The sequence below is a fragment of the Scyliorhinus canicula genome, chromosome 24 (genome assembly GCF_902713615.1).
Source record: "Scyliorhinus canicula chromosome 24, sScyCan1.1, whole genome shotgun sequence".
Lineage (NCBI taxonomy): Eukaryota > Metazoa > Chordata > Chondrichthyes > Carcharhiniformes > Scyliorhinidae > Scyliorhinus > Scyliorhinus canicula.
In genome coordinates, this window is record NC_052169.1 from 1,081,412 (window position 1) to 1,108,886 (window position 27,475).

Sequence of the window (27,475 nt, forward strand, 5' to 3'; positions counted from 1 at the left end):
GAAATAATGAGGAGGAAGGTTCTAGGTGGCATTGTTTTGAGCAAACTTAATATTAAGACACAATTTATCCAAGTGGAACAATTTTGTCCAACATGATAAAGGTGAAATCCAAAAATAATTAACCACTTTGCCAATTCTCAGTTCTAAAAGAGTTGACCCAAGTTTATGCACCTAAGTTTTGGGTTTTACAGTAGCTATTCTTCAAGTTCAGCATCACTAACCACTCATGTACATGAAGGGTCCACAAAATACAATTCAATGTACATCTTGAAATGCCCCGTATCTAGTTAAACGATAATATGAATGTCACGTGGTTATATAATAGATTTGTTCAATAATAATCTTTATTATCGTCACCAGACTTACATTAACACTGCAATGAAGTTACTGTGAAAATCCCCCAGTCGCCACACTCCGGCACCTGTTCGGGTACACTGAGGGAGATTTCAGAATGTCCAATTCACCTTAACAAGAACATCTTTCAGGACTTGTCTGCAGACAAGGGGAGAACATGCATATTCCGCACAGACAGTGACCCAAGCAGGAATTGAACCTGGGACCTTGGAGCTGTGAAGCAATAGTGCTAACCACTGTGCTACCGTGCCACCCACTGCCACAAAATATATATGCCACTAAAATATCACAATGCCCATTGCTCTCTCTTTGTGGATGGTGCCATTAAAAGCATTCGGTCAGGATGAACAAACTTTTTTTTTGCTGAAAACAATAGCACAGGAGATTATAATACAATTGAATTCTATATTAAGTTTAAAAGTGACATGCTCCAGATCCACACAAAAATTTGAATTTAAGTTTAGGTATGAGAGGGCAGCACAGTGGCACAATGGTTAGTATTGCTGCCTATGGCGCTGAGGACCCTGGTTTGAATCCCAGCCCTGGGTCACTGTCCGTGAGGAGTTTGCACTTTCTCCCCATGTCTGCGTGGGTTTCACCTCCACAACGCAAAGATGTGCAGGGTAGGTGGATTGGCCACGGTAAATTGCCACTTAATTGGAAAAAATAATTGGGTACTCTGAATTTAAAAAAAGAAGTTTAGGTATGAGGGGTGAGCTAGTGAAGAGCGGTTGGCATTAGATATGGCAATAAATAAAATGAGAAACATTTTTTTTTAATTCAAATGTACATTCCATTGATAAAAAGAGAAAAAAATTGAATGTGAGTAATCTAGCCAGGAATATGAAAACATATTGAGTTTTTAACAAATGGAGAGTAGCTAAAGTAAACATTGATCCCGAAGAATGAAGTGTAACTTTGAATGGAGTGCTGAGAGTTGGGCGAGTGAGGAAATTAGGTGAAGGAGATGGTGCACCTTTGCTGTTTCTAACTTTTTCACCCTGGGATTCTTACTCTACTACAGAAAAGCTAACTGTTTGGTGAATCTCTGGCAAATAGTTACGGTCCATTCTATTCCTAAGATTTAAAATAGTATACAAACTGGTGGTAAGATTAATAAAATATACAAAATAAGGAAAACAGTTAATTGAATAAAGTATTTAAGCAGTCAAGTAAACATATTAAGGATGGCAGGACTGGTGATGTGTCACAGCTGCAGCAATGAGCATCCAGGAAGCTCCTGGATGCTCATGTGATCCAGTTAAATGTTTGTGCCTCAAAGTCAGCGGGCTGGAGGCTGAGCTGCGGATATTTATGCATTCGGGTGGGGGGAAAATTATATGGACACTTTGTACCAAGGGGCAGTAACGATAGTGTCTTCTGGGCAGCATGGTGGCGCAGTGGTTAGCACAGCTGCCTCACAGCGCCGAGGTCCTAGGTTCGATCCTGGCTCTGGGTCACTGTCTGTGTGGAGTTTGCACATTCTCCCAGTGTTTGCATGGGTTTCACCCCCACAACACAAAGATTCTTAAGACAGAGATGGATAGGTTCTTGATTAATAAGGGGATCACAGGGCAGCACGGTGGCACAGTGGGTTAGCCCTGTTGCCTCATGGTGCCGAGGTCCCAGGTTCGATCCCAACTCTGGGTCACTGTCCTTGTGGAGTTTGCACATTCTCCCCGTGTTTGCGTGGGTGTCACCCCAAAGATGTGCAGGGTAGGTGGATTGGCCACACTAAATTGCCCCTGAATTGGAAAAAATGAATTGGGTACTCTAAATTTATTAAAAACAAAATAAAAAATAAGGGATTCAGGGGTTATGGGGAGAAGGCAGGAGAATGGGCATGAGAAAATATCAGCCATGATTGAATGGCAGAGCAGACTCGATGGGCCGGGTGGCCTAATTCTGCTCCTTTGTCTTATGTGCAGGGTAGGTGGATTGGCCACACTAAATTGCCCCTAATTGGAAAAAATGAATTGGGTACTCTAAACTTAAAAAAAAAAGGATAGGGTCTTCAGATCTTGGTCAATGGTCAGGAATAGAAAGTGTGACTGCAAGTGAGACTTTACTTACAAGATAATACATGGCTTAGAAAGGGTGGACGCAAAGAAACTGTTTCCGTTAGGCGAGGAGACGAGGACCCGTGGGCACAGCCTTAGAATTAGAGGGGGTAAATTCAGAACAGAAATGCGGAGACATTTCTTCAGCCAGAGAGTGGTGGGCCTGTGGAATTCATTGCCGTGGAGTGCAGTGGAGGCCGCGACGCTAAATGGCTTCAAGGCAGAGATAGATAAATTCTTGATGTCGCGAGGAATTAAGGGCTACGGGGAGAATGCTGGTAGGTGGAGTTGAAATGCCCATCAGCCATGATTGAATGGCGGAGTGGACTCGATGGGCCGAATGGCCTTACTTCCACTCCTATGTCTTATGGTCTTATGGTCTTATGAGACAGTTATGGGGATCCAGAGAGCAGAGTTTCAGAAACATCAGCCTTTTTAATTGTCAGCTTGTCGGCTATTGCAGAAAATACGGAGGCTGGGGATTGAGGGTGATTTAGAGATGTGGATCAGAAATTGGCTAGTTGAAAGAAGACAGAGAGTGGTAGTTGATGGGAAATGTTCAGAATGGAGTTCAGTTACGAGTGGCGTACCACAAGGATCTGTTCTGGGGCCGTTGCTGTTTGTCATTTTTATAAATGACCTAGAGGAGGGCGCAGAAGGATGGGTGAGTAAATTTGCAGACGACACTAAAGTCGGTGGAGTTGTAGACAGTGCGGAAGGATGTTGCAGGTTACAGAGGGACATAGATAAGCTGCAAAGCTGGGCTGAGAGGTGGCAAATGGAGTTTAATGTGGAGAAGTGTGAGGTGATTCACTTTGGAAAGAATAACAGGAATGCGGAATATTTGGCTAATGGTAAAATTCTTGGTAGTGTGGATGAGCAGAGGGATCTCGGTGTCCATGTACATAGATCCCTGAAAGTTGCCACCCAGGTTGATAGGGTTGTGAAGAAGGCCTATGGTGTGTTGGCCTTTATTGGTAGAGGGATTGAGTTCCGGAGCCATGAGGTCATGTTGCAGTTATACAAAACTCTAGTACGGCTGCATTTGGAGTATTGCGTACAGTTCTGGTCGCCTCATTATAGGAATGACGTGGAAGCTTTGGAACGGGTGCAGAGGAGATTTACCAGGATGTTGCCTGGTATGGAGGGAAAATCTTATGAGGAAAGGCTGATGGACTTGAGGTTGTTTTCGTTAGAGAGAAGGTTAAGAGGTGACTTAATAGAGGCATACAAAATGATCAGAGGGTTAGATAGGGTGGACAGCGAGAGCCTTCTCCTGCGGATGGAGGTGGCTAGCACGAGGGGACATAGCCTTAAATTGAGGGGTAATAGATATAGGACAGAGGTCAGAGGTGGGTTTTTTACGCAAAGAGTGGTGAGGCCGTGGAATGCCCTACCTGCAACAGTAGTGAACTCGCCAACATTGAGGGCATTTAAAAGTTTATTGGATAAGCATATGGATGATAAGGGCATAGTGTAGGTTAGATGGCCTTTAGTTTTTTTCCATGTTGGTGCAACATCGAGGGCCGAAGGGCCTGTACTGCACTGTATCGTTCTATGTTCTATGAACTGTGGTACAGGAAGCCATTCAAGTGGGTTTGGCAAGGGGGGGGGGGGTAAGAATTTGCTAAAGTAGCACGCATTGACCAAGCAGGTAAAAAGCTACGGTTAGGTTTATTTGCAACATACAAGATCTCCACTACCCGAAGATTTTCCCAGGTCGACCTGCACCCAGTTTGGTGTTTTATACCAGTGATCTATCCCCTGTTAAGGAGACGCTCCACTCCCTCATTACTGGGGAAGCTCGTATTCAGTGGAGGTCATATGGAATATAAAGTAATGCTTTTATGTTTGAAATGCAGATAGTCTGGATAGTCTGAACAGTCTTATGTGCTGTAAAATTCGGTCCATTCCAGTACCATTTCTCACTTCACCCCATTTCCCTGCCTTGTCCTCATATGCTTTCAGCTCTCAGAAAGAGTCATCAGACCCGAAACATTAGCTCTGTTCTCTCTCCACAGATGCAGTCAGACCTGCTGAGAATTTCCAGCATCTTCTGTTTTAATTTCTTTCACATTTCCTACTTCAAATATTTGTCCTTTCTAAAAAGCATTTTAGCTTTTGCCCCCATTACGGTTTCTGCTAAGGCATTACATTTCCCAACAATTCTCTCTTAAAAGTCTGCAGGCGGCACGGTGGCACAGTGGTTAGCATTGTTGCCTTATGGTGCTGAGGACCCGGTTCAATCCTGGCCCCAGGTCACTGTCCACGTGAAGTTTGCACATTCTCCCCCCCGTCTGCATGGGTCTCACCCCACAACCCAGAGATATGCAGGGTTGGTGAATTGACCTCGCTAAATTGCCCCTTAATTGGAAAAATGTTAAAAAGTCTGCTGGCATGTCACTTGTTGATAGTCTCAATTTATGCTTTCTGATTGTGGACTCCCCATTCATCGAAAATAGTTCCCCTCACTCCCCCAAATCTCGTCATTTTAAAAACTCTTCAGAGTACCTCTTCACCTTTCCTGTTCTAGTTAAAAGAGCCTTGGTTTCTCGAAGTCTCCTCATATACCAAGTCTCCCATCCCTCATATAATTTCAGTAAATGTTTTCCATACCTGACACATCATTGTTACATCCTGGTTAAACTAGGGCACACAAACTTGAAATCCATCTTCTAACTGCAGCCTAACTGATGATTTATCCATGTTTAGCCATGCCCATGGCCTTTGTTCTCTGTGTCCTACTTAAGGAATTTTTATTAGCTTCGTCAATTTTACCTTCCATTTTTAAAAAAGCTGCATATCTGAAACCCAGGGCACGATCTTCCCAAAAGGGAACAAAGTCTCAAGCGAGCGCATTTAACCACATGTTTCCCGGCACTCAGTGCCGAGACCACACATAGCCCCATTTTATACAACGGGGAGCTCTGCACGCCATAACTCTTCGTTCCAGCAAGATATCGGGACGCCATTTTTAAATGCCATCCCAATCTCAGAGGCCCACAACAAAATCTCTGACCTCACATCCCCCAGCCCAAACGCAACATGGGAGAGTCCCGAGGCACCTCCCAACACCCACAGCAAGCAACCCCAGCCCGACTGCATGCAAAAAAAATGCCAGCTTGGCACCAGCAACCTGGCAATGCCCCTGCCTGTTTGCAGTGCCACCTGGGCACCTTGACAGTCCCAGTCTGGCACCCAGGTGGCACTACCATGATGCCCAGGCAGCACCAGGACACTACCCTGCCCAAAGGGCATGCACCTGGGGGGCCTCCGATCCCCTTGGAGACCCCCACAAATGCCTTTCCAACTGGTCCCCGTTTATGGTGACTGGTACCAAACGGTGCTCTCCCGTGGCAAAGGGTTTGAATCCCAAAGCCCCAGGTACCTCGGGAATCTGCATGCTAGAGTAAGGCTTACTGCCTTGCTCTAATGTGCAGATTTGCCAACAAGTGATCCCGCTCATTGTTGGCGAGATTCACCTTGCACCGCCTCGCAAGATTGCGTTGAATCTTGCGAGACGTTACGACCTGGGAGTGGGGCCTCCCGACTTTTCACCAGCCACGATGCGCGCGGCGAGATTTCTTTTGGCACGGTATGGCCGGAAGATCGCACCCCCAATGTCTCTCTGCTCTTCTACTCCTTCTGAAGCTTTTCCACTCCCTTCAATTTCTGCACATCAAATTCTGTCTGGTTCTGATTAGCCAAACCTACCAATCTACCTACAATCCACTTCAGCCAATCCCATCACCATTTCCTGTCATACCTAGATTTTGGTATCGTACTGACAATGCCCGAGTTAAATAAGTTTGTCCTCCGGATTGTTTGATTTTATACCTTTGTGGCAATTTCTTATCCATGCTACCACATTTTCCTTAACACCATGTGCTTCATTTTATTTTTACTCTACAATCTTACAGATTTTGATTGATTAGTTGATATTTATTGTCACATGTACTGAAGTGCAGGGAAAATATTTTTTCTGCGGCCAAGGGAACGTACACAGTAGACAAAAGAATAATCAACAGAGTACATTGAACGGTGATAAGAGAGAAAAGAAAGGGGTCTGGTTGCAGAGAGTTGCTATGCTCTGGCGCCCTCTTGAATCTTAGCCTTTCAAACTCAGATTTTCAAACTTCCTTTGATAATCAATAAATACAACATCCACCAGATAAGTAGCCATGCAGTGATATCAACATCTATGAATAACTACAAATGTAAACACCAGTAAATTTTGTTATTTTTGTAGATTAAATAATATATTCAATTTCTGGAAAACTCAGTTTGTAGATCAAACAAATAATGATGCAGGAATTTAGTTATTTTTAATGATGCTATTTATTTCTTGGCAAGTTTACTGTATGTTATCGCTGCTCGGCCTTTTGACTAAGATCAAATGTGGAGCTCAAGATGAGATGCAATGCCGTTTCTTGTCAACTTGGATCTTGTGTGTCTCACATGTGGAGACCATGAATTAATTTGAATTGGTTTATGAGCAAGCAATAAACTGGATCATAGGTTTGTCCTGTCCACTCTGTGCAATGGCTTTGTAACTTTAAGGATGGGAAAAATCATTTTTTTTTTTAAGTTTACTGTATGTTCAATTATGACTCACTTGTGAATTCAATTATGGGTTCCCTGCTGGATGGGCAGCACAGTAGCACAAGTGGATAGTACTGTGGCTTCACAGTTCCAGGGTCCCAGGTTCGATTCCCGGCTGGGTCACTGTCTGTACGGAGTCTGCACGTTCACCCGGTGTCTGCGTGGGATTCCTCCGGGTGCTCCGGTTTCCTCCCACAGTCCAAAGACGTGCAGGTTAGGTGGATTGGCCATGATAAATTGCCCTTAGTGACCAAAAAGGTTAGGAGTTATTGGGTAACGAGGATAGGATGGAAGTGAGGGCTTAGTGGGTCGATGCAGACTCGATGGGCCGAATGGCCTCCTTCTGCACTGAGTATTCTATGTACTTGTTTTATTAATATGGGGCGCCATTCTCCGACCTCATTGCGCTCTCGCACAAGGAAAACGAGGCCGGTGAACAGCGGGAGGCGCCAAAAACAACAACTATGCCAGGCGCCAAACAGTTTGCGATGCAACCAGCCCGCTCCAGTGGGCGAAATCGGAATCTCGCCGTAGCACGATTAGAAATCAATCATCACCGCTTTTGCCCTATTTCCATACAAATAACGAGAGCCACCCCATATCCAATGGCCTCCCATCATTCAGCGGCCTCCCCAGCAAGTTGTCACGCTGGCGCCGATTAGTACCCCTTTTGAAAAAGGTGAACCTGGCGGAAGGGCTTCTGTGGGAGCCGAGGAGGTGCACAGCCATCTTTGCTCCAACATCAGGAGCGTGGGGAATTGTTAAACACAATAAACACCCTTGTGCACAACCAATATGATGCCTCTGTCACTTTCTTCCGTAATGGGGGCCAACCTCGAATCCTTGGCCCATCTCTCCACGCATCTCCCCCTCCCACTGGCATTCACTCACCATCCAGCAGTGGATATGACCCCGGAGCTGTGTCCCATCCCCTGGGTGTTGAGATGTTGGCTGCTCAGTGTGTGGTGTTGCCTCCCGCAGTGTTTAGGCAGTGTCCAGGCATCAAGATGTGATTGGGATGCCAGGCAATGACTCCCACATGCTACATGGCCCTCCCACCCACAGGAACTCACTTGGGTTGTGTGAAGTGCTCACTTAACCACGATAGCCAATTCTTTATTAGCAATATGGCCTTATGGCCAGAGGCCACGGCTAGCCGATGGGGGCTATGGGTGGTCGGGTGAGCAGAGGCAAGGGTTGCTCCCGAATAGGTACATGATCCAGGGGTTGGCATGGTGGTGCCACACGTGGTTGGTTGGCCTCCCCCACCATGGCTCCCCCGCCAGTTGTCCTCAATGATCCTTGATGTGCTTGGGACTCCTAGTTTTACCACTACGTCTAGGTGTGGCCCCAAGATGCACATCTGAGGTGGAGGTAGCCAGCTGCTTACCACATCCCTGGCCTTCGATGCCCCTGCATCAGTTTCTCAGTGGAACGTCGGAGGTTGAGGGGTGACCTGATAGATGTCTACAAAACTATGAGGGGCATAGACAGAGTGGATAGTCAGAGGCTTTTTCCCAGGGTAGGGGGGTCAATTACTGGGGGGCATACGTTTAAGATGCGTTGGGCAAGGTTTAGAGGACATGTACGAGGCAAGTTTTTTTTTTATACAGAGGGTAGTGGGTGCCTGGAACCTGCTGCCGGAGGTGGTGGTGGAAGCAGGGACGATAGTGACATTTAAGGGGCATCTTGACAAATACATGACTAGGATGGGAATAGAGGGATACGGACCCAGGAAGTGGAGAAGATTTTAGTTTAGAAGGGCAGCATGTTCGGTACAGGCTTGGAGGGCCGAAGGGCCTGTTCCTGTGCTGTACTTTTCTTTGTTCTTTTTTCTTTGCTGGGCATCCTCTGGGATCAGAGGGCCCTGGCTCACTTGCCGGCGGCACATGCACAGCCGTGCTGCCCTGTCCCGTGTGCTGGGTGTGAGATGCGGCCACATTAGAGGGGTGGAACTCAGGGGAGCTGGTGGCTATAGGGATTTGATGCACGACTCCAACTGCAACTTCTCCACTTACAAAGTCATTTTTTATTTTAACCTTACGCAATGGGACCAGTTTATAACCTCAGTGCAGACCTCCAATTAATACTTTTTCCTTCATCAGCCCCTCTGGAAGACAATCTGTATCATCAGTGACTGACTTGCTCTAGTGTCGCTGAATATCTTTATTGCCTCCTAAATTAGAAGAGTAAGGGAATGCATCATTTCTGTACACAAAATCTTTAAACCTTTCCATAACTTGTCTATTCATTATATTGGTGGAGTAAGGGAACACATCTCCCTTTGAGGTAAAACATCCATAACCCCCAGTAGCTTGACTCTCAGTAGCAGTAATCGAGGAAGGATTTTCTTGACCATCCTGAGCCACATCCCCCTTCCAGTGGGTTCCGAAGAAACATATTTCATCTGTACCACTTTAATTACAGTTTAACATCCATTTCCTTTCCTGGTACAACTTTTTCCAAGGATTCCTTAGGCTTTCCTACTATTGCAATCGGTCTCCAATTTTATGTCCAGCAATTAGTTTTAATATGGCCAGTCTTATTACAACAGAAGGAAATTATTTTATTTACGTTACTTTTAGGTTCTAGCCTATACCTTTATTATTTTAGTATCCTTCGGTTTGTTCACTGGGACTAGTACATTTTCCATCATCAGATTTTCTATTCCTCCTTTTCGTTGTTGATTCCTATGTGACTATTTCCCCACATGTAACAGTTTGTGAGAGACAGCATAGGTATCAGCCAAAACTGCCGCTTCTTGGATCTTTGTTATTTAACACTCACCTAATTAAGTCTTACTGGTTACTGGAATATTATTTTGGAATTCTTCCATAATCATGATTTCCCTCATATTCTCAATTTTTTTCTCTAACTCAATGATCAAAACCACTGGTCCCATAGTGTTTCTTTCTTGCGCTTCTGACTTTAATTGACAAGCTTCAGAGACAATCCAATAAGCATTGAGGATTTCCTTTTAAGTGCTTCTGCAAACTGCTCTTCTGACAAACTAGCGTACACATCCATTTTTAAAAATTAATTTAGAGTACCCAATTCATTTTGTCCAATTAAGGGGCAATTTAGCGTGGCCAATCCACCTACCCTGCACACCTTTGGGTTGTGGGGGCGAAACCCATGCAAACACGGGGAGAATGTCCCGGACAGTGACACAGAGCCGGGATCGAACTTGGGACCTCGGCGCCATGAGGCTGCAATGCTAACCACTGCACCACCATGCTGTCCTGCGTACACATTCATAACTATACTTGGTGGGACACTGTGTAACATTAAAGGGCCAAGCATCTTTTAGCCATTTCAGTTTTATAGCTATCTTTTCAAACGGGGTGAAATATCTTCCAAGTACATGTAGACACTGAACAAATAACTTTGTTTCAATCAAATTCCTGTTGCATCAAGATCATCCACCGAACTACTATCTCCTCTTTCTTCCTTTATTCTTTAGCTAAGTTGATTTGTTGATTTCTCAGAAACTCAAGCCCAATCTTTTTCCATTACCATTTCTTTTTCTCCTCCAATACAAGTTTCTGCTTTTCTCCGTCTCATTTGATCTCAAGCGGTTTCATTTGCAACTGCATTTTAATTCTAGCTCTGATCCATCAATTTCCGGTTTTTCTCCTTTTAATTCTAAATGCTAAACCCTGCTTTTATTTGTACCCTCACTTTATCCGCTAACGCTGTTCAGCTTTAGTCAAGGATTTTAAATAACCTGCAGTTACATCTTCTGCTCTCAGGGAAGTCTTAGTAACAGGCAAAGCCATTTTTGAACTTCAACCCGTGTAACATTCTTCACAGCAGATCCTGTTCCTCTGCCGAGTGCCTCCATGCATTTGTTTCTTCAAGGATTCACAGATACCAACAAATTGACGGATTTTTAATCCTGCAGGATTTATTACAGCCCCGGAAGAGTCACCACTTTGTTATGATCCCAACTGATGTTAATACTGAAAAATTCCCAGACTGAAACCTAACATCATAGATCCTAACTTTGTTTTCCCACCAGATTACTCCTTCTCTAAAGCCCTAGAGTTTCCAAGTTTCCTACATTTCTAGATGTCACGAACCACAAGAGTGAAACTTGAATATTTTGCTTATCAGATTAATCTAATGATTGGTTAAATGTCTCTAATCCTCTGCCAAACGTTCAGAATTTTTATATCATAAAAATGTTTACTTAAAATACATTTAATTATTGCTTTGGGCATTTAGGTTTTTATGCTTGAGGGAGGAGTATATCATACTGAGTCAATCTGCAGTTTCCATCTCCATTATCATACCACCCTGTGAGGGCATAGCTGGGACCAATCTATCTGGCCTGTACAAGTCCCACTTCTCCCTGAAGCAGTCCCAATCTTACAGGAATCTAAAGCTCCCCTATCCTGAATCATCTCTATGGCAGACTGTCTCCTATTTCTCCAATTACTAGCATGTGGCACCAGGAACAATCTGGAGATTACTACACTTTGAAGTCCTGCTTTCCAATCTCATTTGACCAGAGTGAATGTACAATCAGCTGACCTCAGACTGGCTAGAGGAAGTTGAAGAGAGAGGCTGCTTGTTCATGATTCTACTGTTATTCATCTGTTCTCTTGTATATAGTTTACCAACAGTTAATAAATCATTTATAGCTTTAACTACAAGTATTCTTGTAATAAATAAGGCCGTCCAACAAGAACATTACAGTGGGTTTGGAAGGTGCTCCCTAAGGAGCTTTGTTGAGTTCCTGCAGTGCATCTTGTAGAGGACATAATGCTACAACTGTTCATTGGAGATTGACTGTTTGAGGAAGGGGTGCCAATTAAAAGAGCTGCTTTATCCTGGATTGTGCCAAGCTTCTGGAGGGTTGTTGGAGCTGCACTCGCCAAGGCACGTGTAGAGTATTCCATCACACTCCTAACACTTGGGATGTCATGAGGAGAGTTACTCGCCACAGCAATCCTAGGCTCTGGCCTGTTCTTGTAGCCATAGTATTTAAATGGCTGGTCCAGTTCAGTTACTGGTCAATGGTAGCCCAGGATGTTGATAGTGGGGGATTCAGCAACGGGAATACCTTTGAACGTCAGGGAACGATGATTAGATCCTCCCTTGTTGGAGATAGTCATGAATGTTACTTATCACTGGTCAGCCCAAACCTGAATGTTCTCTTGCTGCATTTGGACATGGACTGCTTCAATATCTGAGGAGTCGCGAATGGTGTTGAACACACAGTCATCAGTGTACATCCCCGCTTCTGAACCATCATTCTCACCACTATCATTTGGAGAGCAATGCATTCAGGAGACTTCTTCATTACTTGCATGGCACTACTTGACTGTGCAGCAGACCCCATTCTTTCTCTGCGCACATTCCCAAGCTATGGGATGACAATCTCTCAAAATGTGACACTCACAAAACAGTCTCTTACTCCAAAGCCTAGAATGAAGAAAATTTAGTATATTGCATATTCTATTATATTAGGTAGTTGAAGGCAGCACGGTGGCCTAGTGGTTAGCACAACCGCCTCACGGCGCTGAGGTCCCAGGTTCGATCCCGGCTCTGGGTCACTGTCTGTGCGGAGTTTGCACATTCTCCCCGTGTCTGCGTGGGTTTCGCCCCCACAACCCAAAAATGTGCAGAGTAGGTGGATTGGCCACACTAAATTGCCCCTTAATTGGAAAAAATAATTGGGTAATCTAAATTTATAAAAAAAAAAATATTAGGTAGTTGAGGGCAGCATGATGGCACAGTGGTTAGCATTGCTGCCTACGGCGCTGAGGACCCGGGTTTGAATCCCGGCCCTGGGTCACTGTCCGTGTGGAGTTTGCACGTTCTCCCAGTGTCTGGGTGGGTTTCACCCCCACAACCCAAAGACATGCAGGTTAGGTGGATTGGCCATGCTAAATTGCCCCTTAATTGGAAAAAATAATTGGCTACTCCAAATTTTAAAAAAAAATTAGGTAGTTGACTGAAGAAATTGAAGAAATGGAAGTCATCTATCACTTCAGCAACTTTATATCAACTTACAAATCAGTGAGCTGACTTACAACAACTTGCTTTTACACAGAGTGAAATTTTCCTTTTTTCTTCGAAGTGCTGGCTCAGGTGAGAAAAGTGCATGTCCCTCGCCCTCCGGGGGTTGTACTTACCTGTGTCCCCACCCCCTTCACCTTGCTGGCTTATCTTGCCACATTATCCAACACTTAGAAGGTGGCGTTTCCCACACCATCTTGCTGGCGAGGCGGTGCCTGAAAAGCTGGCAAAGTTGGGTTTCCAGAGTGCCAGGGGCAATGCCCGGTCATGTCCCTCTCCTCCCTAGGGGTTGTACTAACCTGTGCGCCGCAGTGGGTTCCTTTCACCTTGTTCCCGTTTTACCGGTTGTAAACCCATCAGCGAGGAGGGAGATGCCAGTGTGGGGGTGGATGCTAGAGTGGAAGGCTCCTGAGACAGTGAGATAGATAGATTTAAGATAAAGGTAAAAGCAAATTACTGCAGATGCTTTGACAAAGAGTCATCTGGACTCGAAACGTTCGCTCTTTTCTCTCCCCACAGATGCTGCCAGACCTGCTGAGATTTTCCAGCATTTTCCGTTTGGTTTAAGATAAAGGTAAGATAAAAGTAGATTGGTTCCCTTGTCTAACAAGAACCTACGGTTATCAGGTATGGAAAAGAATGTGTAATTCAAAATACAAACAGATCAGCCACGATCTTAGTGAATGGTAGAACAGACTCGAGGGGCCGAATGGCCTACTTCTGCTCTTTTATCAAATGTTCATATGACACCATTTTATAAAGAGAGCCACAGATATTTGACACCAATCGACAGAATTTTCTCAGGTTAGAGTGCCTTCATTTAGTCAAGTCTTAAATTCCTGCCTTTTAAATTGACCAGGAACCTCAGAAATTAAATAAAAGACACCCAACCATTCAAAAGTTGGGCAAGATTGAAAGTAATTTTGTGTCTTCTGTCTGAATACAATGTGCCTATGAAATCACTGTATGTTATGCATAAATATACATGGTCTTGAATTAAATTCTGCTAATTTTAATGTGTACTAGTTATGATAGGAGCCTGCTGATCTTCTGAAGATACTGAGACTGGCAGTTCCTGTAGGGAAGAAATAACATTTATAAACTGAGCAAAAAATATTTAAATCTTATTGATATTAAGATTATTTTTTAATCCAAATGAAAATACTGTAGATGCTGTAAATCTGAAAAGTAAAGTAGAAAACGTGAGGGCAACTCAGTAAGTATGAAGAAATGAACGAGTGGCTGATTGACTGTTTTCCCCATAGATGCTGCCTGGCTTGCAGAGTATTCCCACCATTTCCTGATACAAGAAAGCAGTGCATTTTGATTTTAAATCCAAGTTTTCTGATACGTTCGCGATTCTTGCATTTTATTCACATTCACAAATCTGCCAATTTATTTATTTTAAATAATTTTTATTGAAAAATTTTGTATTTATATAACAACGAACCGCAATAAAATACCAACAATAACAATAATGATAACAGTCATAAATATTCGCCCATTTTCAAGAACAAAACATTTTTATTTTTTTAATTTAGAGTACCCAATTCATTTTTTCCAATTTAAGGGGCAATTTAGCGTAGCCAATCCACCTACACTGCACATCTTTGGGTTGTGGGGGTGAAACCCACATAAACACAGGAAGATCTTTCCATCTGCCCCTGGAGCTGGAGGGAGCCCACAGAGTACTGTCCAGGAGGCCTAAGGAGAACGAACCCCCGCGTGCGGTGCTGGTGAGGTTCCACCGGTTCAGTGATCGGGAGTGTGTGCTGCGCTGGGCCAAGAGGGTGAAGAGCAGCAACTGGGAGAATGGGGTAGTACGGATCTACCAGGATTGGAGTGCGGAGGTGGCTAAGCGGCGGTCCGGGTTTAATCGGACAAAGGAGGTGCTCTATAAGAAGAAAATAAAGTTTGGAATGTTGCAGCCTGCGCGCTTGTGGGTAACTTATCTGGAGCGGCATTATTATTTTGATTCCCCGGAGGAGGCGTGGGCCTTCGTGCGGACGGAGAAGCTGGACTCGGACTAGGGGTTGGGGGTTGCGGGGTCGGTTGTAATGCTTTATTGATGGTTTCTGCTGTTGCTGTGTTTTTTTTTCTGTACTTTTGTAATTTTGATATGGTTATTTATTGGGGTGTTGTTCTGTTTTTGTTGGGGGGGCACTGTTTGGGTTTTGTATTTTGCGGGGGGGCTGGGGGGGGTTTGTTGCATTCTGTATAGGGTTGGGGGTATGGAGTGGGGCTGGTATTTGGGAGCTGCATCAGAAGGGTGTGGTGGGGCAGTGCGAAAGCGCGGGCTTTCCTCTGGTTTCCCGCGTTGCGGGGCTGGGGGGTGGAGATGATGACGGGGGGGGGGGGGGGGGGGGGGGGCCTTAACTGGTTCCTCCCCGCGCTGGAGCGGTGCCTTGAGGAGTGACAGGATGGGGGATGATCCCACTTTGGGAGGGGTCGGGATTTTGGCGGGAGTTTCCGGGGTCAGCAGAAGTTAGCTGACCCACTGAAGTACAATGGAGGACGGTTCGCGGCTAGGAGGGTTCCTAGCCTTGGGGGGGGGGGGGGGGGGGGGGGGGAGAAGAGGAATACCGGGTTGCTGCTGGCAGGGTCAGGAAGGAGCTGGTGTGGGCCGGGGGGACAGAGGTGAGGTGTTGTCGCCGTGGGGACTGGGTCGGGCGGGGGGTGCTGGCCTGGGGCGGGCAGTCGACGGGGGAGGGGGGGCGGGATGCCCTCTGATCCGGTTGGTCACCTGGAATGCGAGAGGACTGAATGGGCCGGTGAAGTGGTCTAGGGTACTAGCTCGTCTGAGGGGGCTAAAGGCAGATGTGGCAATGCTTCAGGAGACCCACCTGAAGGTGGCGGACCAGGTCCGTCTGAGGAAGGGGTGGGTGGGGCAGGTTTTCCACTCTGGGCTGGATGTGAAGAACCGGGGAGTGGCGATTCTGGTGGGGAAAAATGTGTCGTTTGAGGCATCTGAGGTGGTGGCGGATAAGGGGGGTAGGTTTGTTATGGTAAGGGGCAGGCTACAGGGAGATAAGTGTGTACTTGCTAGTGTGTATGCCCCAAATTGGGATGATGCGGGCTTTATGAGGCATATGCTGGGACGTGTCCCGGATCTAGAGGCGGGAGGTCTGATTATGGTGGGGGGGACTTCAATACAGTGTTGGATCCTTCACTGGATCGGTCCAGTTCAAGGACGGGTAGGAGGTCGGCGGCGGCCAAGGTGCTGAGGGGGTTTATGGACCAGATGGGAGGGGTGAACCCATGGAGATTTGTGAGGCCGAGGGCACGGGAGTACTCTTCTCCCATGTACATAGGATTTATTCTCGGATAGACTTCTTCGTGGTGAGTAGGGGACTGACTCAGAGAGTGGAGGAGGCCGAATATTCGGCCATTGCAATCTCCGACCACGCTCCGCATTGGATGGAGTTGGAGATGGGGGAGGTGCGGGACCAGCGCCTGTTGTGGTGGTTGGATGTGGGGTTGTTGGCGGAGGAGGAGGTGTGCAGGAGGGTCCAGGCAAGTATTGAGGGGTACCTCGAGGTGAATGATACGGGGGAGGTCCAGGTGGGGATGGTCTGGGAAGCCCTGAAGGCAGTGATTCGTGGGGAGCTGATATCCATCCGGGCACACAGGGAGAGGAGTGAGAGGGATAGACTGGTGGGGAAGATCCTGGAGGTAGATAGGAGGTACGTGGAGGCACCAGAGGGGGGATTGTTGGGAGAGAGGCGCAGCCTACAGGCTAAATGTGATCTGTTGACCACTAGAAATGCGGAGGCACAGTGGAGGAAGGCACAAGGGGCAGTGTATGAACATGGCGAAAAGGCGAGTAGGATGCTGGCTCATCAGGTCGGCAAGCGGGATGCGGCTAGGGAAATCGCTGGAGTGAGAGATAAGAGTGGGAATGTGGTGCGGAAGGGGGTAGAGGTGAATGAGGTCTTCAAGGACTTTTACGGGGAACTGTACCGGTCGGAGCCAAAGGTGGAGAGGAGGGGAATGGAGAGTTTTCTCGACGGGCTAGCTTTCCCGAAGGTGCAGGAGGAGCAGGTGGAGGGGTTGGGGGCGCCGATTGAGCTGGAGGAGCTGGTTAAGGGGATCGGGCAGATGCAGTCAGGGAAGGCGCCGGGGCCAGATGAGTTCCCGGTGGAGTTTTATAAAAAGTTTGTGGACCTAGTGGGCCCCTTGCTGGTGCGGACACTGAATGAGGCGTGGGAAGGGGGGACTTTGTCCCCGACGATGTTGCGGGCGCTGATTTCTTTAATCTTAAAGAGGGACAAGGACCCCCAGCACTGTGGTTCATACAGACCCATATCTCTCCTTAATGTGGATGCCAAGGTGCTGGCAAAGATCCTGGCCACCAGGATAGAGGACTGTGTACCAGGGGTTGTACACGAGGACCAGACAGGTTTTGTTAAGGGAAGGCAGCTGAACACGAATGTGTGGAAGTTGTTGAATGTCATCATGATGCCGGCGATTGAAGGGGAGGCTGAGATAGTGGTGGCGCTAGATGCGGAGAAGGCCTTCGATACAGTGGAGTGGGGGTACTTATGGGAGGTGTTGGGGAGGTTTGGATTTGGTGAAGGGTTTATTAGATGGGTGAGGCTGCTATATGAGGCCCTGATGGCGTGTGTGGCCATGAATGGGAGGAGGTCGGAGTACTTCCGGCTTTACCGAGGGACCAGGCAGGGTTGCCCCCTGTCCCCCTTGTTGTTTGCATTAGCAATCGAACCGTTGGCGATGGCGTTGAGGGATTCAGGGAGGTGGAGGGGTTTGGTGCGGGGTGGGGAGGAGAATAGGGTGTCGTTGTATGCCGATGACCTGCTACTATATGTGGCGGACCCGGTGGGAGGGATGCCGGGGTGATGGAGCTGCTAGCTGAGTTTGGGACCTTTTCAGGCTATAAACTAAATCTAGGCAAGAGTGAGGTGTTTGTGGTGCACCCTGGGGACCAGGAGGAGGGAATTGGTAGGCTCCCGCTTAGGAGGGCAGGGGAGAGTTTTAGGTACCTGGGGGTGCAGGTGGCCAGGGACTGGGGGACTCTTCACAAGCATAATTTCACCAGGCTTGTGGATCAGATGGAGGAGGAGTTCAAGAGGTGGGACATGCTGCCATTGTCGTTGGCGGGGAGGGTGCAGTCCGTCAAAATGATGGTGCTTCCAAGGTTCTTGTTCCTCTTTCAGTGCCTGCCCATCTTCATCCCCAGGGCCTTCTTTAGGAGGGTGACTAGCAGTATTTTGAGCTTTGTGTGGGCACATGGGACTCCGAGAGTGAAGAGGGTTTTCCTGGAGCGAGGGAGGGATGGAGGCGGGCTGGCGCTGCCCAACCTTTTGGGATACTATTGGGCGGCCAATGTGTCAATGGTGCGTAAATGGGTGATGGAGGGTCGGGGGGGGGGGGGGGGGGCGGCGGCTTGGAAAAGAATGGCGATGGTGTCTTGTAGAGGTACGAGCTTGGGCGCCCTGGTAACGGCGCTGTTGCCGCTCTCTCCTAAGAGGTATACCACGAGCCCAGTGGTGGCGGCGACCCTGAGAATCTGGGGAAACAGGGGGCTCGATGGAGGCTCCACTAGGTGGAAATCATCGGTTCATCCCGGGGAATACTGATGGGGGATTTAGGGGGTGGCATAGGGTGGACATCAGCAAATTGAGGGACCTGTTTATTGGCGGGAGGTTTGCGGGCCTGGGGGAACTGGAAGATAAATTTGGGCTCCCGTAAGGGAACATGTTCAGATACTTGAAAGGTAAAGGCGTTTGCTAGGAAACAGGTGGCGGAATTTCCTTTGCTGCCCTCGCAGGGGGCGATGGACAGAGTGCTTTCGGGGGTGTGGGTCGGAGAGGGGAAGGTGTCTGACTTTTATAAGGTAATGCAGGAGGTGGAGGAGTCGTCAGTGGAGAAGCTGAAGGCTAAATGGGAGGGGGAACTAGGGGGAGCAGATAGAGGATGGGACTTGGGCGGATGCCTTGGAGAGGGTCAACTCTTCCTCTTCATGTGCGAGGCTTAGCCTCATCCAATTTAATGTGCTGCATCGGGCCCATATGTCTGTGACTCGGATGAGCAGGTTCTTTGGGGGTGAAGACAGGTGCACCAGGTGTTCGGGGAGCCCAGCGAATCATGCCCATATGTTCTGGGCATGCCCGGCACTGGAAGAATTCTGGAAGGGGGTGGCGGGGACGGTGTCGAGGGTGGTTGGATCCAGGGTCAAACCAAGTCGGGGACTCGCTATTTTTGGAGTTGCGGCGGAGCCGGGAGTGCAGGAGGCGAAAGAGGCCGGTGTTTTGGCCTTTGCGTCCCAAGTAGCCCGGCGGAGGATCTTGCTGCAATGGAAGGATGCGAGGCCCCCCAAGTGTGGAGACCTGGATCAGTGACATGGCGGGATTTATAAAATTGGAGAGGGTCAAATTTGCCCTGAGAGGATCAATACAAGGGTTCTATAAACGGTGGCAGCCTTTTCTGGACTTTCTGGCTCAAAGATAGGTATCTTGGTCAATAGCAGTAGCAACCCGGGGGGGTTCTTTATTATTGTTTCTATTTTTTCTATGGTTATCTAACTTAATATTGTGTTAATTTGAGTTGTTGTTAATATGAGGGCAGCAGGGTGGTGCAGTGGGTTAGCCCTGCAGCCTCACGGCGCCGAAGTCCCAGGTTCGATCCCGGCTCTGGGTCACTGTCCGTGTGGAGTTTGCATCTGTCTCCCAGATAAATACCGAAGGAAAGTAATTCATTAATTATTTTTCTACTTCGTTATCACTGCCTGTGATTTTATCCTGTCCATCCCCAAGTAATATTCCTGTATAGTAGTTTACTATTTTGTTTTATGTTCCTTGATAATTTAATATCATAGTTACTCTTCACCTTCCTAATTTTTAAAAATGTCATTCCTAAATCCTTCATAATCTCCCGTGTCCCTGTACTGGAATCAGAATCTCTACAGTTTAAGAGGCGGCCATTCAGCCCATTGAGTCTGTACTGACCCGCTGAAAGAGCACCCTACCGAGGCCCAACTCCCCTGCCCTATCCCCATAACCGCACCTAACCTGAACATCCCTGCACACTAACCGGCAATTTTAGCATGGCCTATGGGAGGAAACCCGAGCACCCAGGGGAAACCCAAGCAGACACGGGAAGAAATACTGACAGATGCCTCTTTCTTTTTTATAACCATGACTGTTTCGCTTATGCCTTTATTATTCTATGGTGTATCTTCGGTGTTTAGTCGGTTCTTGCTTTTTTTGGCAGAATAAATATTTCCTAGACTTCATTGAACACCAATATACATGTCCTCCATTATTATCAACTTTATATTTCCAACCTCTCTTCTCAACCCTTCTTTTCTTTTATTATTATTGTCACAAGTAGGCTTACATTAACAAGGAAATGAAGTTACTGTGAAAAGCCCCTAGTCGTCACACTCCAGCGCCTGTTCGGGTAGACAGAGGGAGAATTCAGAATGTCTAATTCACCTAATAAGCACATCTTTTGGGACTTTTAGGGAGGAAACCGGAGCACCCGGAGGAAACCCACACAGACAGTGACCCTAGTCAGGAATCGAACCAGGGACCCTAACACTGTGAAGTAACAGTGCTAACCACAGTGTTATTGTGCCGCCCCGAAATAAAAGTATGCTTTAAAAGTCACTGATTTAATTAAACACGCCAAAATTTTCACCGGACCATATGTGTCTGATACAATAAATCGGAGTTGAAAAATATCACAAAATATATGGTAGAAGCACAAGTATGAAATGCAAAGTGAAGAGGCAGCATAAAACCTGACTGCTACAGAGTTCTTCACTTCAAATCAATTAAAATTCAGCCATTTTTAATTTTTGGCATTTACAAAGAATGTTTAATTGCCAAGGACATCATTATTGTAAATTTGGCACAAGAAATTCCAGTATTTTTTGATCAAGATTAATCAAAATTCTCAATTTTCAGGAACTATTTCTCACCCTTACATTTAGTTAACTAGTTCTCAAATTAGTTATCCCTCACCAAGCACCATCGTTTATAGAACAGTGTGCATCTGGATACTGAGCAGCACAGCACCTACAGACAGCACAAGCAGTAGTACAAAAGATCCTCCAGATCTTCCAGCCATTGATGATATCCAATGTCATCTTATTACTTATTTAACCTTTACATATACATGCAGGCAATATTGTACAAATCCAAATCTCTTTAGCAGAAGAATATATTCCAATGCAAGCCCACTATTAACCACTGAACTAAATGATATTTATGAAGCAAATTGAATGGTTATATTCACCAATAGTAAAAACAGGTTTTAAACTGTATAACTAATATCATGTATATGCTAATACATGCATCCAATTCTAATAAATAGAACATATATGAGAGTCCATATATCATTGATACTAAACTGTTCAATGTGAGCCATTCTGCTGACGAACCCCTCCATTTTACATGCCTCCCATTATTCTGAATAGCCTCTTAACAAAATAGAGGCTAAATTACAAACCACTGCAGACAATTTCAGAATAGCAAGTGCACTACAAGCTAAATATAAATCAACACACACGCTATGAACTTGTTTGATCACAGTACCTTATCTGCATCCCAGATGGCAATGTTTTGCTGCTGCCCTTTCAGCCCGAACAAAACCTTTGCCTGGAACCTATTTTCCCAATGCCACAAAATATTCCAGTGTGGAAAATGTACACCACTAATAAATATGCAAATTACATACATACAAACATAACTGTGCAATCAAATGGAAGATGTCGCCAGATGTTGTGTGTTGGAAAAACAAGGGGTCTGTAAGTGGCTAACACACACTGTGAAGAGTCAAGGCCGTAAACTTTGTCTGGTTGAATGCTTCTGCCTGAATTGGCACAGTGATATTTTTATACGCAAGATTATATGTGTTGCTGAAGAGCTAGGGCACAGCACCCCCCAGACCGGCAACATCAATTTCACATATTGCTGCATAATTTATCAATTGAAAAAAAACAAAGCATGGTGATTTTATTCTGATTAAACAAATGGTGTGCTTTACTCTGAATTTATTTCAGATGGAGGCAATCACCTCGATAAGAACAAATGCAGTTGAGTTTGAAGATATGGTAAAATGCAATTAATTGCACCGTCGACAGAAAGGAAACACTCAATAGTTTTATACCAAGATCATTAAATAGTGTGTTAATCATTGTTGCAGCAAAACCTCTTGTATGGAGATTGGATAAAAGTCTATCATTTTAATGCTTTCAGGTCTTGAATTAAACACGTCCCCAGTGCAATTAAAGGAAAATTCATTTATATTAAGTAATTAAATGCGTAGCAATCAAGTGAAACGGTAAATTCAATGGGCAAAATACTGTAATAGAATAACAGTAATAAAAAGAGCAATGAAAAGCCTCTCGTCCTCTAAATGAATGCAGACACCAGGCTTCAGATTTCAATCAGGAGAATTATCCTGTCATTACTCTCTCAACATTTTATCCAAATGTGATATTTACCAAAGGCATTGAGTTGAAAATGTATAACGAAAATAAAGATAAAATCTACTGCATTGCCCGATGGTGATGTCTGCACATCCCCCAGAGACAAACATTAAATAGACCTAAAAAAGCAATGACTGACCTGTTTCCATTGAGGAATTCCTGACTATAAAGCAGAGTATGAGAGCCGAGGAAGGGTTTGGTGGCAGGGAGGGTGAGTGTCTTTGCCGATTGCTGTCAGGGAGGTCGCTGCTTAATGGGGACGGCTTCACCTCAGCCGTCCGCTCCCGCACTCCAGCTGCACGCGCACCCTCATTCAACCGCCCATTTCGGCCTGTCACTCAGCGCGCAGCGTGCCCCGCCCAGGAGCCGTCATCCCCACGCAGCCCCGCCCAGGAGCCGTCATCCCCACGCAGCCCCGCCCAGGAGCCGTCATCCCCACGCAGCCCCGCCCAGGAGCCGTCATCCCCACGCAGCCCCGCCCAGGAGCCGTCATCCCCACGCAGCCCCGCCCAGGAGCCGTCATCCACACGCAGCCCCGCCCAGGAGCCGTCATCCCCACGCAGCCCCGCCCAGGAGCCGTCATCCCCACGCAGCCCCGCCCACTCCAGGCAGCCACGATTCGCCGCCGTTATCCCCTCCCACCTGTCGTTAACCAGTCCCGCCCACCTGTCGTTAACCAGTCCCGCCAAGCACCGCCCGTTCACAGCTCACCCCGACCCCTCGTCAGTTGCCCCGCCCGGCCGGCAGTTAGCCCCGCCCGGTCGGCAGTTAGCCCCGCCCAGCCGACAGTTCCCACGCCCAGTCGGCAGTTAGCCCCGCCCAGCCTGCAGTTAACACGCCCGGTCGGCAGTTTGTCCCGCTTAGTCGGCAGTTAGCCCCGCCCGGTCGGCAGTGAGCCCCGCCCGGTCGGCAGTTAGCCCCGCCCGGTCGGCAGTTAGCTCCGCCCGGTCGGCAGTTAGCCCCGCCCAGCCGGCAGTGAGCCCCGCCCGGCCGGCAGTGAGCCCCGCCCAGCCGGCAGTAAGCCCCGCCCAGCCGGCAGTGAGCCCCGCCCAGCCGGCAGTGAGCCCCGCCCAGCCGGCAGTGAGCCCCGCCCGGCCGGCAGCGAGCCCCGCCCAGCCGGCAGTGCGCCCCGCCCGGTCGGCAGTGAGCCCCGCCCAGTCGGCAGTGCGCCCCGCCCAGCCGGCAGTGAGCCCCGCCCGGCCGGCAGTGAGCCCCGCCCGGTCGGCAGTGAGCCCCGCCCGGTCGGCAGTGAGCCCCGCCCGGCCGGCAGTGAGCCCCGCCCGGTCGGCAGTGAGCCCCGCCCGGCCGGCAGTGAGCCCCGCCCAGCCGGCAGTGAGCCCCGCCCAGCCGGCAGTGAGCCCCGGCCGGCAGTGAGCCCTGGCCGGCAGTGAGCCCCGCCCGGTCGGCAGTGAGCCCCGCCCGGCTGGCAGTGAGCCCCGCCCAGCCGGCAGTGAGCCCCGCCCAGTCGGCAGTGAGCCCCGCCCAGTCGGCAGTGCGCCCCGCCCGGCCGGCAGTTAGCCCCGGCCGGCCGGCAGTTAGCTCCGCCCAGCCGGCAGTGAGCCCCGCCCGGCCGGCAGTGAGCCCTGGCCGGCAGTGAGCCCCGCCCAGCCGGCAGTGAGCCCCGCCCAGCCGGCAGTGAGCCCCGCCCGGTCGGCAGTTAGCCGCAGCCGGTCCAGCCCGCGCCCCCGTGGCTCCATCGTCTTCATTGCATTGGGTTAAATTCAAATTATGGAACAAAGGAAGGGGTTTAAGGAGCTGAGCGACTGCCGCCTGGTTACTGGCTGTAGGTGGGTGGATATTTGGGGCAGAGTCGTCTCCAGTGAATCCCACAGAATTGTATTTACCTCAGGATCACTGTCAGTTTCTGCTCAGTAGGTTCAAACCCGCCACACATTTCACCCCACTGAGGGAGTGCCGCACTGTCAGAGGGTCAGTACTGAGGGAGCGCCGCACTGTCAGAGGGTCAGTACTGAGGGAGCGCCGCACTGTCAGAGGGTCAGTACTGAGGGAGTGCCGCACTGTCAGAGGGTCAGTGCTGAGGGAGTGCTGCACTGTCAGAGGGTCAGTACTGAGGGAGTGCTGCACTGTCAGAGGGTCAGTACTGAGGGAGTGCTGCACTGTCAGAGGGTCAGTACTGAGGGAGTGCTGCACTGTCAGAGAGTCAGTACTGAGGGAGTGCCGCACTGTCAGAGGGTCAGTACTGAGGGAGTGCTGCACTGTCAGAGGGTCAGTACTGAGGGAGTGCCGCACTGTCAGAGGGTCAGTACTGAGGGACCGCACTGTCAGAGGGTCAGTACTGAGGGAGTGCCGCACTGTCAGAGGGTCAGTACTGAGGGAGTGCCGCACTGTCAGAGGGTCAGTACTGAGGGAGCGCCGCACTGTCAGAGGGTCAGTACTGAGGGAGTGCTGCACTGTCAGAGGGTCAGTACTGAGGGAGTGCTGCACTGTCAGAGGGTCAGTACTGAGGGAGTGCCGCACTGTCAGAGGGTCAGTACTGAGGGAGTGCCGCACTGTCAGAGGGTCAGTACTGAGGGAGTGCCGCACTGTCAGAGGGTCAGTACTGAGGGAGTGCCGCACTGTCAGAGGGTCAGTACTGAGGGAGTGCCGCACTGTCAGAGGGTCAGTACTGAGGGAGTGCCGCACTGTCAGAGGGTCAGTACTGAGGGAGTGCCGCACTGTCAGAGGGTCAGTACTGAGGGAACGCCGCACTGTCAGAGGGTCAGTACTGAGGGAGTGCTGCACTGTCAGAGGGTCAGTACTGAGGGAGTGCTGCACTGTCAGAGGGTCAGTACTGAGGGAGTGCTGCACTGTCAGAGGGTCAGTACTGAGGGAGTGACGCACTGTCAGAGGGTCAGTACTGAGGGAGTGCTGCACTGTCAGAGGGTCAGTACTGAGGGAGTGCCGCCCTGTCAGAGGGTCAGTACTGAGGGAGTGCCGCACTGTCAGAGGGTCAGTACTGAGGGAGTGCCGCACTGTCAGAGGGTCAGTACTGAGGGAGTGCCGCACTGTCAGAGGGTCAGTACTGAGGGAGCGCCGCACTGTCAGAGGGTCAGTACTGAGGGAGTGCCGCACTGTCAGAGGGTCAGTACTGAGGGAGTGCCGCACTGTCAGAGGGTCAGTACTGAGGGAACGCCGCACTGTCAGAGGGTCAGTACTGAGGGAGCGCTGCACTGTCAGAGAGTCAGTACTGAGGGAACGCCGCACTGTCAGAGGGTCAGTACTGAGGGAGCGCTGCACTGTCAGAGGGTCAGTACTGAGGGAGTGCCGCACTGTCAGAGGGTCAGTACTGAGGGAGTGCTGCACTGTCAGAGGGTCAGTACTGAGGGAGTGCTGCACTGGCAGAGGGTCAGTACTGAGGGAGTGCCGCACTGTCAGAGGGTCAGTACTGAGGGAGTGCTGCACTGTCAGAGGGTCAGTACTGAGGGAGTGCCCACTGGCAGAGGGTCAGTACTGAGGGAGTGCTGCACTGTCAGAGGGTCAGTACTGAGGGAGTGCCGCACTGTCAGAGGGTCAGTACTGATGGAGCGCTGCACTGTCAGAGGGTCAGTACTGAGGGAGTGCCGCACTGTCAGAGGGTCAGTACTGAGGGAGTGCCGCACTGTCAGAGGGTCAGTACTGAGGGAGTGCCGCACTGTTAGAGGGTCAGTACTGAGGGAGTGCCGCACTGTCAGAGGGTCAGTACTGAGGGAACGCCGCACTGTCAGAGGGTCAGTACTGAGGGAGCGCCGCACTGTCAGAGGGTCAGTACTGAGGGAGTGCTGCACTGTCAGAGGGTCAGTACTGAGGGAGTGCTGCACTGTCAGAGGGTCAGTACTGAGGGAGTGCTGCACTGTCAGAGGGTCAGTACTGAGGGAGTGCTGCACTGTCAGAGGGTCAGTACTGAGGGAGTGCTGCACTGGCAGAGGGTCAGTACTGAGGGAGTAGCGCACTGTCAGAGGGTCAGTACTGAGGGAGTGCCGCACTGTCAGAGGGTCAGTACTGAGGGAGTGCTGCACTGTCGGAGGGTTAGTACTGAGGGAGTGCCGCACTGTCAGAGGGTCAGTACTGAGGGAGTGCTGCACTGTCGGAGGGTCAGTACTGAGGGAGTGCCGTACTGTCAGAGGGTCAGTACTGAGGGAGTACCGCACTGTCAGAGGGTCAGTACTGAGGGAGTGCCGCACTGTCAGAGGGTCAGTACTGAGGGAGTGCTGCACTGTCCGAGGGTCAGTACTGAGGGGGTGCTGCACTGTCAGAGGGCCAGTACTGAGGGAGTGCCGCACTGTCAGAGGGTCAGTACTGAGGGAGTGCTGCACTGTCAGAGGGTCAGTACTGAGGGAATGCTGCACTGTCAGAGAGTCAGTACTGAGGGGGTGCTGCACTGTCAGAGGGTCAGTACTGAGGGAGTGCCGCACTGTCAGAGGGTCAGTACTGAGGGAGTGTTGTACTGTCAGAGGGTCAGTACTGAGGGTGTGCCGCACTGTCAGAGGGTCAGTACTGAGGGAGTGCTGTACTGTCAGAGGGTCAGTACTGAGGGAGTGCCGCACTGTCAGAGGGTCAGTACTGAGGGAGTGCCGCACTGTTAGAGGGTCAGTACTGAGGGAGTGCTGCACTGTCAGAGGGTCAGTACTGAGGGAGTGCCGTACTGTCAGAGGGTCAGTACTGAGGGAGTGCTGCACTGTCAGAGGGTCAGTGCTGAGGGAGTGCCGCACTGTCAGAGGGTCAGTACTGAGGGAGTGTTGCACTGTCAGAGGGTCAGTACTGAGGGAGTGCCGCACTGTCAGAGGGTCAGTATTGAGTGAGCAGTTAACATCTGTTGATGCTTTCTGTTGGATGAGACAAACTGAGGTTCTGGCTGAGGATTCCACGTGTTCATTGAAGACATGTCGGGGAGTTCTCGCTGATATCAGGAGCTCAAACACCATTTCCTGCTCAAATATCTCGCTGCTGTTTGGGGGTCTTGTTAAGATCTTTAGGATCCATGCATATGCGAATATTGCCA

At 49.0% G+C, this 27,475-nt stretch overlaps 1 protein-coding gene across 1 annotated transcript in view; it reads right to left on the minus strand.

Moving 5' to 3' along the window:
* LOC119956789 (OTU domain-containing protein 7A-like) overlaps positions 1-22,846 on the minus strand; it is a 141,639-nt gene extending 118,793 nt beyond the window's left edge. Inside the window, 1 exon segment of the mRNA XM_038784209.1 lies at positions 22,637-22,846. The gene's annotated coding sequence lies outside the window, so the exon portion shown is untranslated.
* Between the last annotated feature and the right edge of the window lie 4,629 nt (positions 22,847-27,475).